At 37.5% G+C, this 18,751-nt stretch overlaps 1 protein-coding gene across 19 annotated transcripts in view; it reads right to left on the minus strand.

The window, feature by feature from the left end:
* The window catches only part of LOC147365801 (uncharacterized), an 856,584-nt gene that overhangs the window by 502,902 nt on the left and 334,931 nt on the right, over nucleotides 1-18,751 (minus strand). The gene's annotated exons all lie outside the window — the stretch shown is intronic.

Below are 18,751 nucleotides of genomic sequence, written 5' to 3' on the forward strand. Positions count from 1 at the left end.
TTAGACTTTTTACTTGGATTTTTTTAATACACTGAGATTTAATTTAGATAAATCTTTTATTTAGCCACATAATGATGGTTCCTATCTCCCCCAACTCTACGTTATTGTCAATATGAAGGACAAAGCATTTGTATAACCCCACTCAAGTTTTATTCTTTAGCATCTTTTAGACCAGTGAAGAAAGTTATGTAAACAAATAACTGCAATATACTGAGATATTGTTATATTAGACAATCACAATAAGACCATAGATGAGAAATTGTGTTACAGTATAATTGCTTTAATCTGCTTTAATATATGATAAGTAACAACTAACACTGGCAATATAAGAGCTAAAGTGCCATTTTAAAATACTGATCATGAATAACCTTTAGAGGAAATGCCACCTTACAATCTTTAAAAAGTTCAGGTAATATGGCTAAAGAACGCTCAAACTACCGCACAACCGCACTCATCTCACACGCTAGTAAAGTAATGCTCAAAATTCTCCAAGCCAGGCTTCAGCAATACGTGAACCATGAAATTCCACATGTTCAAGCTGGTTTTAGAAAAGGCAGAGGGACCAGAGATCAAATTGCCAACATCCGCTGCATCATCGAAAAAGCAAGAGAGTTCCAGAAAAAAACAACTATTTCTGCTTTACTGACTATGCCAAAGCCTTTGACTGTGTGGATCACAATAAACTATGGAAAATTCTTCAAGAGATGGGAATACCAGACCACCTGAACTGCCTCTTGAGAAACCTGTATGCAGGTCAGGAAGCAACAGTTAGAACTGGACATGGAACAACTGGTTCCAAATAGGAAAAGGAATACATTAAGGCTGTATATTGTCACCCTGCTTATTTAACTTCTATGCAGAGTACATCATGAGAAACGCTGGGCTGGAAGAAGCACAAGCTGAAATCAAGATTGCCGGGAGAAATATCAATAACCTTGGATATGCAGATGACAGAACCCTTATGGCAGAAAGCGAAGAAGAACTAAAGAGCCTCTTGATGAAAGTGAAAGAGGAGAGTGAAAACGTTGGCTTAAAACTCAACATTCAGAAAACTAAGATCATGGCATCCAGTCCCAGCACTTCATGGCAAATAGATGGGGAAACAATGGAAACAGTGGCTGACTATCTTTTGGGCTTCAAAATCACTGCAGATGGTGAATGCAGCCAAATTAAAAGACGCTTACTCCTTGGAAGGAAAGTTATGACCAACCCAGATAGCATATTAAAAAGCAGAGACATTACTTTGTCAACAAAGGTCTGTCCAATCAAGGCTATGGTTTTTCCAGTGGTCATGTATGGATGTTAGAGCTGGACTATAAAGAAAGCTGTGAAGTTGCTCAGTCGTGTCCGACTCTTTGTGACCCCATGACTGTAGGATCCTCCATCCATGGAATTTTCCAGGCAAGAATACTGGAGTGGGTTGCCACTTCCTTCTCCAGGAGCCCTTCCTGACCCAGGGATTGAACCCAGGTCTCCCACATTGCAGGCAGACGCTTTACCCATCTGAGCCACTAAAGCTGAGCGCCGAAGAAATGATGCTTTTGAACTGTGGTGTTGGAGATGACTCTTGAGAGTCCCTTGGACTGCAAGGAGATCCAACCAGTCCATAATAAAGGAAACCAGTCCTGGGTGTTCATTGTAAGGACTGATGTTGAAGCTGAAACTCCAATACATTGGCCACCTGATGTGAAGAGCTGACTCATTTGCAAAAACCCTGTTGCTGGGAAATATTGAGGGCAGGAGGGGAAGGGGACAACAGAGGATGAGATGGCTGGATGGCATCACCAACTCGATGGACACGAGTTTGGGTATACTCCGGGAGTTGGTGATGGACTTGGAGGCCTGGCATGCTGTGCTTCATGGGGTCGCAAAGAGTCAGACACGACTGAGCAACTAAACTGACTAACTGAACTGAGCAAATGAACTGAACTGAATATGGCTTTTGGAGACTTGGATTCAGAGAGTAGAACTGTGTGACAGGGTAATAAATCTAGGATGTAGCTTCCTAAGGGTCTTAATTAAATACGCTTCTACAATTAAGTTAGCCCTTGAACTTAAATATTTTTAATACTAAAAATATTTCATATTATATATACATAACATATATAACTAACCACCACACATTGACACACTAGCTAGAAAACTATATCCTGGATAATCTTTTTTTAACACGTGTATTTTATGTCAAGGATGAGTTAGACAAAAATTGACAGATACATTACCTTTTTATTGTTGGATTTCAATCATTCCCGAGTCTTAAATTTATATTTCTTTTTTTGCATATAAGCACAAAGTGTAACAGAGAAGGCAATGGCACCCAACTCCAGTACTTTGCCTGGAAAATCCCATGGATGGAGGAGCCTGGTAGGCTGTAGTCCATGGGGTCGCTAAGAGCTGGACACAACTGAGCGACTTCACTTTCACTTTTCACTTTCAAGCACTGGAAAAGAAAATGGCAACCCACTCCAGTGTTCTTGCCTGGAGAATCCCAGGGATGGGGAAGCCTGGTGGGCTGCCGTCTATGGGGTCGCACAGAGTCGGACACGACTGAAGTGACTTAGCAGCAGCAGCACAAAGTGGGAACAACCAGCCTCCCACTTCTTCCAGAGACCACACCTCATATTAAGTCATAATCTTCCTCTTACTCTTGATGTGTAAATCCTATTTGTGAAGATCTTAATCAATTATATATAAAGTAAATTACATATGTAGTAAAGCTATAAAATTTCATGAGATTCAATCCAGAAATCACTTGTCATGAGAGACTGGCTTTCCAATATGCATAACTAAACTACCCTGGTATGTATCAGTGTACACTCATATTAGTCCCACTCCCTTTTCACTATTTCACTTCAGTTCAGTAGCTCAGTTCAGTTCAGTTACAAAGTCGAGTCTTTGCAACTCCATGGACTGTAGCACGCTAGGCCTCCCTGTCCATCACCAACTCCTGGAGTTTACTCAAACTCATGTCCATAGAGTCAGTGATGCCATACAGCCATCTTATTCTCTGTCGTCACCTTCTCCTCCCGCCTTCAATCTTTACCAGTATCAGGGTCTCTGAAAATGAGTCAGCTCTTCACATCAGGTGGCCAAAGTATTGGAGTTTCAGCCTCAGTCATTCCAGTGAATATTCAGGACTGATTTCCTTCAGGATGGACTGGTTGGATCTCCTTGCAGTCCAAGGGACTCTCAAGAGTCTTCTCCAACACCACAGTTCAAAAGCATCAATTATTTGGTGCTCAGCTTTCTTTATAGTCCAATTCTCACATCCATACATGACTACTGGAATAACCATAGTTTTGACTGGATGGACCTTTGTAGGCAAAGTAATGTCTGCTTTTTAATGTGCTGTCTAGATCGGTCATAACTTTCCTTCTAAGGAGCAAGTGTCTTTTAATTTCACAGCTGCAGTCACAATCTGCGTGATTTTGGAGCCCCAAAAAATAAAGTCTGCCACTGTTTCCATTGTTTCCCCATCTAATTGCCATGAAGTGATGGGACCGGATGCCATGATCTTAGTTTTCTGAATGTTGACTTATAAGCCACTTTTTCACATTCTTCTTTCACTTTCATCACTTTTAGTTCTTCTTCGCTTTCTGCCATAAGGGTGGTGTCATCTGTGTATCTGAGGTTATTGATATTTCTCCCAGCAATCCTGATTCCAGCCTGTGCTTCATCCAGCCCGTGCTTCATCCAGCCCAGCATTTCTCATGGTGTACTCTGCATATAAGTTAAATAAGCAGGGTAACAATATACAGCCTTGATGTACCCCTTTCCTGATTTGGAACCAGTCTGTTGTTTCATGTCCAGTTCTAACTGTTGCTTCTTGACCTGCAAACAGATTTCTCAGGAGACAAGTCAGGTGGTCTGGTATTCCCATCTCTTGAAGAATTTTCCAGTTTGTTGTGATCCACACAGTCAAAGGCTTTGGCATAGTCAATAGAGCAGCAGCAGATGTTTCTCTGGATCACTCTTGCTTTTTCGATGATCCAGCGGATGTTGGCAGTTGGACCTCTGGTTCCTCTGCATTTTCTAAATCCAGCTTGAACATCTGGAAGTTCACGATTCACGTATTGCTGAAGCTTGGCTTGGAGAATTTTAAGCATTACTTTGCTAAAGTGTGAGATGAGTGCAATTGTGCATTAGTTTGAGCATTATTATATTATCACCATTTTATTTCTACTAATTGAAGATCTGATTCTAAAATTTCAGACTGAAATAAAATGGTTACTATTTTCCAAAAAATTGCATGAGAATTCTTAAAGATTATGTTAGTCCCCAATAAATATATTTTACTGTATTGGCATATCATGAATTATTTTTAGCTTTTGGTTAATGATAAAAAATTATCAAAAAGTCTAGCACAAATTTATAATGCTCTGTAGTATAGAATGATAATCTCTGAGTTTCTGCTGTACCTAATAGATGTATACAAATTACATTCAAGGTATCATACCCTTGTGTATATACATAATCATGAAGATCAAGGGAAGTGGATTAAAGAAAGATAATGATTAAATTTTATTAAGGGACAAATGGCCCCCAGATCTGCCTCTTATAGCTTAATACTGTTCCTCAGTAATTCCAACTTTATGCACCTTTGACTTTTTCAAGGTTGACATGAGTACCAAAGCAAACCAACCATATATACCAAATACATTTGGGCAATAGCACCAGTTAGGGCCAATGAAAGCTTGTTGGTAGCAAAATAATGATCATTTAAGAATTCAAACAAAGGTCATATCAAGATTTGCCTTAAAACTCCATCTCTTCTAATAAGCCTTCCTCAAGGACTTTGCTTCCTCTTTAGAACTTCTATTGTCTTTCCCATGCTATTGTTTTCCTCTATTTCTTTGCATTGATTGCTGAGGAAGACGTTCTTATCTCTCCTTGCTATTCTTTGAAACTCTGCAGGTGTCATTATATTATTTATTGAAGACTAAATGTCATAGTATGCCATATCCCAAACTTTAATTCTTCACTCTTAATCACCCTTATCCATTAAACCTGCTTGCTCTGCATCACTGGACCCTTCTTGTAGTTCTTATTATATATATCCATAGCTGACTGTCTCTTGTTCTCTCTCAGCCCATTTTTATTGTCTTTCCTCCATCTCTGGTTTACCTTCACCATACTGTTTACCAATCTCATAGGTCATAGCTTATGGAATTACAGACAGTAGCTGCTCCTAAATGCTCTCTTACTATAAATCTCATATCTATCTTGTTCCGTTTTTGTGAAACATAGCATAGGTGTTGAAGAAATTAGGGCCTACATGATGAAACTGATATTTCAGCCTAACACTGGACAATGCACTACAGCCTAACACTGGACAATGCACTGGACAATTTACCTATGCTTAGGGCGCTTTTGTTTTGTTTTTGTTTCTTCCTGGAAGTTCAGATTAGAAGTTTAGAATGTTAGTAATGACACTGATGTTTTCATTAAAACCTTCATCCAACAGTTGTTGAGACAAAGATTGATTCACAGACTTACCCGAGTTCACTCTGCTAGTCAATGACAGATCTTGAACAGATGGGGACCATGGGGTTAGAGTCCCCATCTCCTTCCTTTTCTGTTTCACTTCACAGATTTTATACTATAATATAATAATATTATGCAATTTGATATAAGTAGAATTTAACAGTTATGGATAGGAAATATTTATTATATAAATACTTATTTGGATTTGTGAAAAATCATTATTACAAACCCACCCTCACAAAATAGGAGATGGTAATAATAGCCAGAGGCACAAACAGGTTAATTTAGCCAAGAACACACATCTCATTAATATCTTTATGAAGCAAATAATGTCCAATTTATATACAGGCATAGCTCATTTTATTGTGATTCACTTAACTGCTTTTGGCAGATACTGAATTTTATAAACTGAAAGTTTCGGCAACTCTGTGTTAAACAAGGCTATTTGCTCCACTTTCCCATCAGCATTTGCTCATTTTTTGTCTCTGCATCACATTGTGGTAATTCTCACAATATTTCAAATTTTCATTATTATTGTATTTGTTATGATGATCTGTGATCAGTGATCTTCAGTACTACTACTACAAAGAGATTGCAACTCACTGAAGGTTCAGATGACAGTTAACAGTTTTTAGCAACAAAGTATTTTTTTAATTAAGGTGTGCACATTGTCATTTTAATATACAATGCTATTTCACACTTAATAGACCACAGCATAGTGCAAGCATAATTTTATATGCCCTAGGATAAATCTGTGTGACTTTATTGCAATACTCACTTTATTGCAGTGGTCTGGAACAAAACCCACAATATCTTTGAGGTACGCCTGTATTTTATTGCTATTTGCCTAGGCTGCTTTCCTAAGATTTCCAAAATTAGATCAAAATTATTAGTGTCATTTTACAGAATGGTTTAAAATAAAGGCAAATACATACTGAAAGCAAAGAACAGAGAAATGGACATTTTGAGAAGTGTTGAAACAGGTCTCTCTCAAAATCTACCTAAAAATGTTGAGCTGTGAAACTACAGAAAGAATATTTATTTTTGCAACTGCAGTGAGAGTCATGAAGTTTCTTCCAAGGATCTGTAAACATTCCTTGAGGGTAGTCTGTCACCAAAATTCATTCCCTTAGCACTTTCCATACACTAGCAGCTTTCCACTTAATCAATATTAAAGATATTATCTGGTACACGTGAATGCTAACAATTTTGAAAACCTGACAAAATGGAAATTATCATATGCAAATAAAAATTATGAAGAGTGATACCATAATATATAGAAAACCCAAACTGATGAATAAAAAGAAGAAAAGAGAGAGAGAGAGAAAGAGACAGAGAGAGATGTAGAGAAAGAGGGAGGGAGAAAGAGAAGATAACTAGTTCAGAAGCGTAAAACTCATTTTATTATGATTTATCTATTTTTCTATCTATAGGCAAATGCTTTATATATACATCTCTCTTGCAGAACATATAAAACAAATTCTTGACTATCTCATAGAAATGTCATGAGAGCTAAGGAAATAAATCTCTTAATGTGGAATATATAAGGCTTTGAGGAAATGTGTTATCAAAATTTCTAAACAAAACTGAAGAGGCTGGTTAAAAAAAAAAGCAGAGATGCTTGTAGATAAATAACAAATATAGACATATAAGCCAGTTGAAAAACAAGTTCTCTATTAAAAAATTATTATTCCATTAAATCTAAAATCCAATATTAGAGTTCAGCAATTTACCTGTAGAAGATGATGGTGATTTTTATTTTGATATTAGTTTTGATATGATAAAAATGTAAACCAAATGGTAACAGATCAGTTAACTGAGATAATCTCAATTTATAAAATATAAGTCTACAGCTTATTTTTCCAAAGAAGAAATTATGAAGAGGAGAGGGGGAAAACAGAGGGATTAAGTGTATATGTCATATAAAGCTATGATGTGAAAGTTGTTAAATCATACCAGATAGTATGCAAAGAAAAAATATTGACACAATTCCAACAAACATTAGCTGACATCATTGATGGGAGAGTTGTTATGTATTCTGGCAAATCTTCTAAAAAACTGAACATTAAACACTAGAACCTCAAAACCCAATTAACAACTGGTGGAATACTTTTTAATGATTTTCACTTTCATCCCATCCTTAAACAGGATCATATACAAAAAATGTACAGATAAAAACATACATACACACGCATGCACACAGACACACATACGCACACACACACACTCATCATCAGACCTGTGCTTTTTAAGGAGACTTAGGTACCGGTGTCTACGTGCTGTGAATCTGATGGCAGGGGTCCTACTTGTTGCCTCCTCACTACATGGTTTCCTCACCTCCATGTCTTCTCACTGGCTGCAAGCCAGCCTTTGTCCTCCACTGCTGATGCACAAAGTTCTAATGACCCACATGCTACCACCAATCCCAAGCCCTATTACTCCTCTCATCTCTTCTCCCCCACTTTTTCATTTTTGACTTTTATTCTTTTATGTCTCTGGTTGCTCCCTTGAAGTTTTTTTTTAAATTTTACTGAAAAGGCTTTAGAAACCTCTTTGCATCAGCCTTTCTTTTCTGACCCTTCTTAAAATGTATGTACCAAGAAAGCATAATTTCCTTGTTATAGAGATATATTGAGTATTAGAATATATATCCCACTACAACTGCTTGCATTTTCATTTTGTATATCTTATGTGAAAAATTTAATTATAGATAACTCCATTTATACTATTATATATAATATATAACTTTCCTTATAATACTTTGTATTGATAATGATAGATTTGTATGTAGATCTAGTCTGTACATGCATGAATGTACATACATGTATGTATACATACACATACATGTTCCTAAAACAGTTCCTCACTTATTTGTGGGTTCTTTAAGCACACACTGAGTAATCAATACTTTAAAGAATAATTAGATGGTAGGTACTAGTCTATTTTTTCTCGTTTTGATCTAAAACCCAGCACTCACAGTGAGACAGATATCATATTTAAAACTTTGACCTAATGTGTGTGTTTAATTATGTCTTCCTGCTGAAGAGTTCTTTCTTTTCAAAAATACTCCCCCTGTTTATTCTGTTGTTTTCTTTCTTAATTTGTAAAAATTATTCTGTGTACTTAAAAGTTTAGAAGTGTTTCATAGATAACTCAGGTATTACTCCAGAAAAGAAAAGCCTACAAACACATTATATAGATAATTATATAAAGGCTAAAGTCTTTGACTAAAAATATCTATTTCTGCTTTATTGACTATGGCAAAGCCTTTGACTGTGTTGACCACAACAAACTGGAAAATTATTCAAGAAATGGGAATACCAGACCACCTGACCTGCCTCTTGAGAAATCTGTATGCAGGTCAGAAAGCAACAGTTAGAACAAGACATGGACCAACAGACTGGTTCCAAATTGGGAAAGGAATACATCAAGGCTGTACATTGTCACCCTGCTTATTTAACTTATATGCAGAGTACATCATGAGAAACGCTGGGCTGGATGAAGCACAAGCTGGAATCAAAACTGCCAGGAGAAATATTAATAACCTCAGGTATGCAGATGATACCACCCTTATGGCAGAAATCGAAGAAGAACTAAAGAGCCTTTTGATGAAAGTGAAAGAGGAGAGAGGAAAAGGTTGGCTTGAAACTCAACATTCAGAAAACTAAGATCATGCCATCACTTCATGGCAAATAGATGCGGAAACAGTGGAAACAGTGATAGACTTTTTATTTTTGGGGGTTCCAAAATCACTGCAGATGGTGACTGCAGCCATGAAATTAAAAGACACTTGCTCCTTGGAAGAAAAGTTATGACCAACCTAGACAGCATATTAAAAAGCAGAAACATTACTTTGCCAACAAAGGTCCACCTAGTCAAAGCTGTTTTTTCCAGTAGTCATGTATGGATGTGAGAGTTTGACTATAATGAAAGTTAAGCACAGAAGAATTGATGCTTTTGAACTGTGGTGCTGGAGAAGACTCTTGAGAGTCCCTTGGACTGCAAGGAGATCCAACCAGTCCATCCTGAAGGAAATCAGTCCTAAATATTCACTAGAAGGACAGATACTAAAGCTGAAACTCCAATACTCTGGCCACTTGATGCAAAGAACTGACTCATTTGGAAAGACCCTGATGCTGGGAAAGATTGACAGCAGGAGGAGAAGGGGATGACAGAGGATGAGATGGCTGGATGGCATCACCGACTCAGTGGACATGAGTTTGAGTAAACTCCAGGAGTTGGTGATGGACAGGGAGGCCTGGCGAGCTGCTGTCCATGGGGTCACAAAGAGTCGAACATGACTGAGCGACTGAACTGAACTATATCAAGACTGTATACTGTGACCCTGCTTATTTAATTTATATGGAGAGTACACCATGAGAAATGCTGGCTGGATGAAGCACAAACTGGAATCAAGACTGCCGGGAGAAATACCAATAACCTCAGATATGCAGATGACACCACCCCTGTGACATAAAGTGAAGAGGAACTAAAGAGCCTCTAGATGAAGGTGAAAGAGGAGAGTGAAAAAACTGGCTTAAAACTCAACATTCAAAAAACTAAGATCATGGCATCCAATTCCATCACTTTATGGCAAATAGATGGGGAAAAATGGAAACGGTGACAGACTTTATTTTCTTGAGCTCCAAAATCACTGCTCATGGTGACTGCAGCCATGAAATAAGAAAAGCCATGGCAAACCTATACAGCATATTAAAAGCAGAGATATCATTTTGTTGACAAAAGTCCATATAATCAAAGTTATTGTTTTTCCTGTAGTCATATACAAATGTGAGAGTTGGCCCATAAAGAAGCCTGAGCACTGAAGAATTGATGCTTTCAAACAGTGCTGGAGAAGACTCTTAAGAGTCCCTTGGATAGCAAGGAGATCCAACCAGTCCATCCTAAAGGAAATCAGCCCTGAATATTCAATGGAAGGACTAATGCTGAAGCTCCAATACTTCGGCCACCTTATGTGAAGAGCCAATTCATTGGAAAAGACTCTGGTGCTGGGAAAAATTGAGAGCAGGAAGAGAAGAGGGCAACAGAGGATGAGATTGTTGGATGGCATTATCGACTCAATGGACATGAGTTTGAGCAAACTCCAGGAGATAGAGAACAGGGAAGCCTGGTGTGCTACAGTCCATGGGGCAATGAAAAGTTGGACCTGAGTGAGCAACTGAACAACAACAACAAAAATAAAGTTCAATATACCTTTTTGCCATATGACTACATGGGATGTCTTTAAGGATAAGCGGTCACTCTGAAGTAATTGTGGCAAAGGGCTTCCAGTTATTCTAACAATTGTTATCCAACAACAATGACCCTCCTCCATTTTTGAAAGAATAAACAATCATTAAGAAATCAAGTATTCGCTGGAAGGAGATTACTTATCATAAATTAAATTGATTTCAGGCATTTAGCTTCCCCAAGCTTAGACATTTTTTTTTCCTTCCCTGTTTTCTTATTGATAGAGTTGAGACTGATAGCTGGTCAAGGAAACCCCATCAGGTCAACACTTTGTAAAGAGAATTAACGGTCATGCCGATATAATAATCTCACTAAGTGCTTTAGTTCAGCAATGAGAACCTAACTTAGGCACCCCCAGGCCAATGTTTCCAGGTGCACAACTCAATCTTCCCCAAATGATGGCAGAACCACCCAATAATGTCATGAGAAGGGTCAGTCTACACACTTTTATCCCCAGGTACTATGTAGCTTTCAGATTTATACCCAACTTTGATATAGGCCCTTGAACCAGACCTTCTGGATTGATGCTCTTGAGGAAGGAAAGAAAATGATCTGTTTCTTGAGAAGCAAGCCACTGTTGGTTTCCAGAAATTAGAAGACTTTAGTGACTGAACAACAACAACACAGTCAGAAAAAGGGAAAGCATTAGTTGTTCAGTTGTGTCTAACTCTCTGCTGGACTACCCATGGACTGTAGCCCACCAGGCTCCTCTGTCCATGGAATTCTCCAGGCAAGGATACTGGAGTGGGTAGCTGTTCCCTTCTCCAGGGGACCTTCCCAATCCAGGGTTTGAACCCACGTCTCCCATATTGCAGGCAGATTTTTTATCATCTGAGCCATCAGGAAAGCTCTTATAATCAGAGTACTTTATTTAATGATTGCAAAATAATTATTAATATTATCAAAGACCATAAACTAACAATATTTTCTATAATTCACATTACATGGATTTTTGTGACAAAGTCTCAGATCTGCTTTCCTACCTTTGTAATCTGCTCAGGAGATTTGGTAGCCAAAACAATTATACTATTTTAAATGGTGCTTTCACCTCAGGTTACAAAAGCTCTTGTGCTATAACTTGTGATAAATATCAATATCTATTAAATTAAGTAAAATATAAATCTACCTAAAGTGCTAAGAAGTATTTGAAGTGCCTCTCTGACTCAAAAAGAACACTTTCATAATTTGAAAAGAAGGTATCATCATTGTATCACATTTCCGGAAAACAAAAGATGCTAGCTTTTGCATTTAAAATACTGTATTTGTTGGTGGTTTATGGGGTGTGTAGGAAAACCAGGAGTTACTGCTGAAAGACAAATTCCATGCAGCTATAACAGAATGTTTAAATAAGTTATTTTTGAATGAGATCTTTTATGTCCCATGCAATTCAGTGCCTCAGGCTGTGAGCTCCTATAACTTGGGTGGAAGGAAGTCTAGTTTCTGTTGAAACAAAAGTATAAGATGAATTATGTCAAGAGAAACCCTAGTTTAATATGCTGTGCCCTGGCTTACTCATAGAGGTTTCTTTGTAAAATACCCTGAGGGTGCAGGCAAGGAGCAGATTCTAGTATTTCTGGTCAATTTCAAACAAACAAATGAAAATGACATAAAATGGCAGTAATATAGTCTTACGAGCATAGGAAAGCTTGATCCTTCTGTCAGACTCTTTAACTTTTTCCAACTGTGTTTAGTTTTCTTCCTTTATTATTTATTGATTTAGAAGCAAAGCTTTTCTTTGCACTTATCTGCTGGCTGTACAAAAATTAAATCCCTAAGATAATAGCATACATCTGGTATGTCCCAATTTCTAAAGAATTTCTTTTTTATGTATATGCTTCTAAATTTCACCCCCTCAGTGAGACCCTCATGAACAAACAACACTCATTTCCTATCCCCTTTTCCTGCTTTATCCATCTCTAAAGACTTTATAATGGTCTAATGTACTTTAAACTTTACCAATTTGCGTCTTGGATCGCCTGTCTCTCCTTCACCCTAGATCATAAACTCCATGAGAGAAGGACTTTGGGTCTGTTTCAATCACAGCTAAAACCCCAGAGGCTTAAACATTGACTGGCACATACCTTAACAGCATTGGTTTAGGGTTTTAAGAATTGGAATTCATAGGATAAATAAGAGAGGTGGAAAAGTAGGTTGAATATACAACAAGGATTATGTGTGATCTTTATGGCATGTTTCTTTACTGATTCTGGATGGATAATTGACCCAGTGGAATTTTTTGAAATAGTCAGTGTTTATTTCTTTAATACCGTTCTCTCTACCTCTTTTCTAAGTTCCTATTTTGTCTCTCTCCAGGCACCCAATATTCTTTTCTGCCTTACTCCCCCAAACAACACTCATATAGCCCTTGTACTTCTACTTCAGAAGGGTGAGTAAAAAATGTCTTCCTTCCTTTAAAATATAAAATGTCCCATGACTCCAGTTACTTCAATTATGATTCCTTTTCACATCTTTCCGCAAACTTCCTCTTCTTTGAGATTACAGTAGATAATTTTTGGAGCCATAAGTTTAAACAAACTCATGTTTAACCTCTTCGACTCCCTAGGTTCTGTCTGCCAGTTTTGATTTTTCTTGTTAAATCAAACTACTCTTGAATTTTTGAAGCATCAGAAGTGTGACAAAGTCAAACAAAATACTTTGGACAGGTTTAAAGATCCATCCTTGGGAGCAGGACCCAGGATGATCCCATTTTATCTGGGATTTTACCAGTTTTATCACTGGAAGCTCCACATCCAGGGAAAATTCTCAATCTCAGACAAACTGAGATACCTGGTCATCACAACCAGACCTCAAAATATGGGCAAGGTTTCCTTGCCTAGAAACATGCCTCTGGGCTTGGGTTTTGTAACTCATCCTGGTTTGTCTCCTACTTCTACTCTCCTAGAACTAACGGAGTTTTGCACACCAACCATCATGTCAGTGCAAAACTGCCTCTGAGGAGAGTGAGAACTAGAAGGGATTAGATGTCCGTATAGCTACTCAGTTTTTATTTGCCATCATGGATGCTCATTCAGGACAACCCAAGTAAATCATCTATGCAGCCCAAACCATAAGACAATCAAATGCAGAATTAAATGTTGTCTTATAATCAATAAACAAATATATTTAAAATACATTCTAATTCATAAGAAATAATGTGCTGCTGCTGCTAAGTCTCTTCAGTTGTGTCTGACTCTGTGTGACGCCATAGACGGCAGCTCACCAGGCTTCCCTGTCCCTGGGATTCTCCAGGCAAGAACACTGGAGTGGGTTGCCATTTCCTTCTCCAATGCATGAAAGTGAAAAGTGAAAGTGAAGTCACTCAGTCGTGTCTGACTCTTTGCGACCCCATGGACTGCAGCCTACCAGGCTCCTCCGTCCATCAGATTTTCCAGGCAAGAGTATTGGAGTGGGGTGCCATCTCCTTCTCTGAGAAATAATGTGACTTCCATGCAAAGAACAATTTGAAACTGGTTATTGGAAGACTACAGCAAAGTTGTTTGTTGTTTTGGTTTGTATCACTGATGGTGAATGTTCTTTATTCATGAAGAAGTTTCTAGAAGTTGTTTAAGAGAGCAGTATCAGTTATACTATGTCAGGGTAGACATATAATGAGTCAGGGTAGATTCATTCTAACATTGAACTTAGCTCCAAGTGCCTCTGACTATTATTCTACATCCAAGCTTTATCTATATTATTGAAAAAGCACTAGTTTAGAACTTAGCCTGATCCAGTCCTAGCTTCACCATGTCTCAGATGCGAGAACTTGGGCAATAAGAGAACATTCCTAAGGTGATCAACAAACAGGGAACAACAAGGTCTAACCTGCATATTCACATGGCTATTGTTGGATCAATAAGATAAAGGACCTTAGAAGGTTTTTTCATACATATAACATATTTTGACTATTTGGTAACATCAATTCCTTACATCAAATTAAATAATGAAGCATGCATCTATTGATGAAAAAAACTGAATTATAGCAGTCAAAATAGATGGGAGAGAGGCAGGGGCATTTAATTGCTAGCAGTGTGCGTGCCTGCATGTGTGCTAAGTCCCTTCCATCATATCCGACCCTTTGCGACCCTATGGACTACAGCCTGCCAGGCTCCTCTGTCCATGGGATTCTCCAGGCAAGAACACTGGAGTAGGTTGCCATGCCCTCCTCCAGGGGGCCTTCCTGACCTAGGGATTGAACCAGTGTTTATTGCATCTCCTGCATCTCCGGCAGGTGGGTTCTTTACCACTAGCACCACCTGTGAAGCCCAGCAGTGTACACAGTCAACTAATCATAAACTATATCATCAAACACACAAAAAGCAAGCAGTCAACAGTGGCTGGAGTAAGGTGGGCATGTGGAAACCTGTAAAGCAGAGAACTGCTAAATCGTTTGTGAGGTCACACAGCAGTGTGTCTTTATTTATTTTTGTTCTTACCTTCTTCTAGGAGAATTTAAGGTAGTTCACAAAACTGAAAGTGGAAGAATAGGCACTGAACTGGGTTTTTAAAAATGTAATCCTGAGTTCTTTTCCTTGAACCATAGAAGAAAAGATGCTGTCCTGGGAGTTAGGAGGTCAGAGATCTGCAAATAGCAGTCTGCTTTTTCTTGGGAAAATTACCTGACCTGTGTGCGGAAGTTTCCTCATTTGTAAAACAAGATTATATTAGTGTTGGTTTGTATTTTTCAAACTATTAGATGAAATAGAATACATTAGACAAAAATAGTTCAAAGAGTAGAGTATATGATAAAGATAATTATTGTTTCTTGAAACATATTTCAGTTGCAAGAGTGTGTGTTCATACATACACATTGGGTCACAAAGCAAAGTGTATTTCTTACAATGCTTCATGGTCAAAACCACTTTCTTTTTATTTTTTAGGTGTCCTGTAAGATTCTTTCTAACCTGTATCGTCCACTGATTCTATCTTCCTTGGTTTTAAGATAAAAAGAAATAACCTAATCTTCAAGTATTTTCATATTTTTCTGCTCTTTTCTTTTTCCTCCCTAATCACCATCCTTGCCCCCATCACTGCTTGTAAATACTTCAAAACCCTATGTGAAGGATCACCTTTTTATCATCACAAATTAATTTGTAGTAATATTTCACACTTGAATGCAGATCCAATTGAATATATTGTCCTCTAAGTGTAATATTTAGAGTTAACAAACTTTATATCATCATCACTGTGTGCAGAAAAAAGCCAGTGGCAGCTCTAGAGTACCTACTTTTGATATTTCAACATGTCCCTTTCAGTGAGATGCTTCCTAGAAGGCAGAAATAGACTTTGGGAAACAAGTGATCTAAAGAGCAAAATAATCATCACAAGCAGTGATCAGCAAAATGGAATCTTCTCTCCCTCACACACACACATGTTCCGACTGAGATAAGCATGCACATACTTCAGTTACAAGCAAAACTTTCTTGAGAGACAAGTGGCAGGGAGCGCTGAAGCTGAGAGCGGTGTGACAACACAGTGGCACACAATGGTGAGAAACAGCTCAACCCTGTAATTAATTTCTATCATTAAACTCCCATCGATATCACTTAGGGGGATGACTCTGACAGGATGGGCATATTACCTAGAAACAGATTTCCTACTTCAAAGGTTATAGTACTGTTCGCATATATACTTTAGAAGAAAGTATCAAAAGGTGAAAAATATGGAAGGCATTATGTATAACCTGAGAATAACTTAGCAGAGCATAAGTATATGTGCTTGACATTGGCTGTGGTAGATTTTAAGCTTGACAGATTTTTCCCCTCTAAAAAGAAAGGCAGATGTTCAGTTCCCAAAATGGGATTGAGAAAACAATGTATATTTAGGATCGATTTATTTAAATCCTAGAGCTTTTAATTTGCTCTCTATAATGGTGAGTACTAATGAAGTATACAAAATTGCCTCAAAGTGGAGCCATTATTATAGAAAATGGAAAAGAAGGAGAAATGGTATTAGATATAACCAATTATCTTTAGGAGATAATCAATTAAATAGACACAGAAAAGACAATGTAGAAAAAAATTCCCTTTGCAGCTATACCGGTATGGCTAAAGAAAACAAAATTGTAGAATAGTGGTTGTTATGAAAAAAGTTATATGAAAAGCTGTAAAATTTTCCCTTAGACTCAAAATAAAGTTTCTTTCATCCTAACCAAGTCTGGCAAGTGATCTATTTGGAAGACTGTTCTGAATTCCCCCAGCTGAGAAACACCACACCTTAGAATCCTCTCTGTCCAAGATATATTATTGCATAAGGTTTACTGTATCTTTAAAGCATACACACATCACTTAAAATGACTTCTAATCCGAAAACTAGATATCCATTTCACTCCCTTCCTTTGAAAATCTGAGTAAATTCCAAGTAATGAAATAAGGATAACTGAACACTATTATGATAGGCTCTGGAAATAAAATTACAAACAATTTGAACTTAGATAAATGAAATAAATCAAACTTTTGAAATACTTCTTCAGACTAAATCAGTGTAAGCAACAAAATGACCCTTTGTTGTATATTTCTGACTTCTAAATTAAATTTTCACCCTGACAAAATATAACTTAAACATTCTTCAGGCATATGTATGAATAACATGGTGACATTTTCTTTAGCATTTAAAGGAAAAAAAAAACAAACTGTGTAAAAGGTGATAAGATGAGTTGTTTGTGGAAAAGAAACTCATATTTCTTCTTTGCCTCAGGGACACCATCTTCTTTTTTCTAACTCAATTTTTACATAAGTTTAAATTTTCTCATTGGAAGACTCAAAATCAGTTGAGGATAAAGTTGATGGAATTTAAATATCATACTCTCTGCAGGCAGGCAAAGTTCAGAACTCAGATTCTATGGTATATGTACCAGATGTGGCAACACCATTTATTTGTTAAGTCAACAAATATTTTTGAGTGTCTAGATTACACCAGATATTATAACAGACAACATGGTAGGCACTAGGAATATAGTAACGAATATGACATCTATGATCCTGGATGGAGGGGTGAGAAAAACAAAAGATGAACATACTTTAGTAATTAGAAAGGATGAGTGCAAGGAAAGAAAGAAATAGGATTTTGTAAAAGAAGATAACAGGCAAGGACCAGATCTAGATGGAAAAGTCAAGGACATCTCTCAAGGTGATATTCAGGCTAACATATCAAGATGAAGCAGCCAAGGGAAGCCTGGGAATAGAGATTTCTCAGAGTAGAAAAGTAGCTTATCCATAGTCATGAGTCTGGAGAGAGCTTGCAATGTTGTAAGAACAGATAAAAGGCTAAGGGGACAGACACAAAGGTGAACTTCCACAAATGGTGCACAAAAGCAAGCAAGCAAGAGGTAATTTGAGAAATTAAGTCATGGCCTGTTTATACAGTATTTCTTGATAAGCTATAGTAACGAGTTAATGTTTTATTCTAAATGGAATAGAAGCCATTGAAAAATATTAGTCAGAAACACTGTAGCTGATAATTTTTCATATATTATCTATCTACTTCAGAAATAATTGTTTCAAACTAATACACATAACTGATGTACACATAATTGAGGGACAAAAAGTAGTTTAAACATTACAATATAATATGGACAGTTATACTAAGAAAATGTAAATATCAAACTGGACATAGAAAAGGCATATAATGTTATTTAAACAGAGTAATTTGAACATATCATAAGATTAGGTTTGCTTTCCACCCTTCTAGGTGATAAAATTTACTACAAATATGTCAATAATGAAGCAGAGAGCTGACAATACAGGTTTTCCACTAAACAGCTCTTAAAACTATGACTTAGAAATGGTTTTACTACTACTACTACTAAGTCACTTCAGTCGTGTCCAACTCTGTGCGACCCCATAGACGGCAGCCCATCAGATGGCTCCCCTGTTCCTGGGATTCTCCAAGCAAGAACACTGGAGTGGGTTGCCATTCCTTTCTCCAATGCATGAAAGTGAAAAGTGAAAGTCAAGTCGTTCAGTCGTGTCTGACTCTTAGCGACCCCATGGACTGCAGCCTACCAGGCTCCTCCGTCCAT

Source organism: Bos grunniens, chromosome 9 (genome assembly GCF_055505025.1).
Source record: "Bos grunniens cultivar Pamir isolate PY7600 chromosome 9, Bosgru_T2T1.0, whole genome shotgun sequence".
Classification (NCBI taxonomy): Eukaryota; Metazoa; Chordata; class Mammalia; order Artiodactyla; family Bovidae; genus Bos; species Bos grunniens.